The 2,448-nt window shown below is 55.1% G+C and overlaps 1 long non-coding RNA gene across 1 annotated transcript; it reads left to right on the forward strand.

The window, feature by feature from the left end:
- On the forward strand, positions 709 to 1,739 carry LOC110395150. The gene is made up of 2 exons (XR_002436195.1): positions 709 to 1,113; positions 1,273 to 1,739. It is a non-coding gene; the product is annotated as an uncharacterized LOC110395150 (long non-coding RNA).

The following is a 2,448-nucleotide window of genomic DNA, read 5'->3' on the forward strand; positions in this document are numbered from 1 at the left end:
GACAGATAAGTCAGACACAAACAGGACCTTTCTAGGTCCTAAGAGGCCCTGGCAGCTCCCCAACATCCCCCTGCCCTCACCCCAACATTTCATATGCCTTTGCTGAGCCCTGGCCCCACTGCAGGTGCCGGCACAGGACCTGCTGGTTGCGGTGCCCCTTTCTACACAGCCTTGGGGACACAGGCAGCCCCACATGGCCACGGAAATGGCTGGCAGACCAGCAACCTGGTAAGCAGGGCTGTGCAGAGGAAGGTAGCACAGGGCAGCAGGGCAGGCGGCTGCTCCTCTCTTCCTTCCCACCTGCCTTGCAGATGGACAGCCCAACAAAATGCCACCAGATGACCAGAAGTGCTGGAGCTCAGCCCTCCAAAATGCTGCCCATGCTCCTTCAGAAAGCTAAGTCAGCCCCATACCGTAGCCTGCCCTACTTTTACACAGCCATGGAAGGTCCCCAAGATTCCCATTCTCCTACCCAAGTGTTTTGGGCTTGTTTGCTCAGCCCTGGCCCCACTGCAGGTGCTGACATTGCACCTATGGATTGGAGAGGCCATGTCAACCAGGGATGCTGACAAGCTCCCCCATACAGCTATAAATAAGGCGGGCAGACCAGCTAACTGGTGAGCAGGGCCATGCCTGGGAGGGCATCGCAGCGAAGCGGGGCAGGCGGCTGCTCCTTTCTTCCTTCCCATCTGCCTTGCAGATGGACGTCTGGACAAAGATGGAACCAGAGAAGGACACGCGCCTGTCCTCAGCTCTCTAACTGCTCTCAGTGCTGTACATGACAGATAAGTCAGACACAAACAGGACCTTTCTAGGTCCTAAGAGGCCCTGGCTGCCCCCCAAGTTCCACCTGCCCTCACCACCAACATTTTAGACTCCTTTGTTCAGCCCTGGCTCCACTGCAGGTGCCGGCACGGGACCTGCTGATTGCCATGCCCCTTTCCACTCACAGGCACGGAAATGGCTGGCAGACCAGCAACCTGGTGAGCAGGGGCCATGCAGGGGAGGGCAGCACAGGGAAGCAGGGCAGGCGGCTGCTCCTTTCTTCCTTCCCACCTGCCTTGCAGATGGACAGCCCAACATAATGCCACCAGATGACCAGAAGTCCCAGAGGTCAGCCCTCCAAAATGCTGCCCATGCTCCTTCAGAAAGCTAAGTCAGCCCCATACCATAGCCTCCCTTGATCCTACACAACAGTGGAAGCTCCCCACATTCCCCCTGTTCTTACCCCAAACCTTTCACTTTGCTCTGCTGAGTCTGGCCCCACTGCAGGTGCTGGCACCTCACCTCCTGACTGCAGTGGCCGTGTCAACGTGGCATAGCTGACACAATGACCCCAAATGGCCAAGGAAACCATTGTCAGACCAGCTACCTGGTGAGCAGGGCCATGCCTGGGAGGGCAACACAGGGAAGCAGGGCAGGCGGCTGCTCCTTTCTTCCTTCCCATCTGCCTTGCAGATGGACATCTGGACAAAGATGGAACCAGACCACCACAGCCAGGACGGAAGAAGAAGCTAAAGATGAATGGATGGGCCAAATTGAGAAACACCAGAGACACCACATCCAGAAGAGAAGGCAAGCACCGTAACCGAGTGTGCTGCTCAGACCAGGGACGAAAGTTTAGGAGCAATGAAGACCGTCAGCCTTCCTCCCTCGACCCTCAGATGACCACCGAGAAGCTATCGCAGAATTAAAAAAAAAATTTAAAACCTTCAAAATAAACTTTCTGATTCATTAAACCCATGCTATTTGTTCCATCTCGTGACATCCATACCGCAAATTTTGGGGGGGGGAGGGGGTTCCTTATTGTCATCACCTTCTCATATTTATGCATCGGTCTATCCCAGAATGACAGAATGGTTTGGGTGGGAAGGGACCTTGAAGATCACCCAGTCCCAGCCCCCTGCTGCAGGCAGGGACACCTCTGTCTAGACCACATTGCTCACAGCCCCATCCAGCCTGGCCTAGTGTCAGCTGCACTGTTCATCTTGGTGTTGTCTGCAAACTGCTGAGGGTGCACGCGATCCCACTGTCCACGTCACCTACAAACATGTTCAATGTCACCACTCCCAGCACCGATCCCTATGTATGGTTTTCTTACATCTTCTTGTGTGCTCTCCCCCATGTCCTGCCATGCCCTCAGCCAAGGGAGAGAGAGGGCACAGCATGGGTGGGAAGGTCGTTCCTCATTGCACAGGTCATTAATTCTCTTTTTCTGCAAGCATTTTGTGATTCAGCAGCACGAAGACGGGTCTGTAAATGGCAGGCCCTCCGTGCCTCTCGCTGCCTCCGCTCTGCGAGGAGCTGCCGACCCAAGTCACCAGGACTGCAGCACAAGTTCCTCTTTAAAGGGCATCCAAATGCCACGCAGAGCAGGAAGCAAAGCAAGGAGTCGTCACTAACGTGGCTGACAGGGATGATTTTCTTGGTCTGATGGTGCAATTACTA

This window comes from Numida meleagris, chromosome 1 (assembly GCF_002078875.1).
Source record: "Numida meleagris isolate 19003 breed g44 Domestic line chromosome 1, NumMel1.0, whole genome shotgun sequence".
NCBI lineage: Eukaryota > Metazoa > Chordata > Aves > Galliformes > Numididae > Numida > Numida meleagris.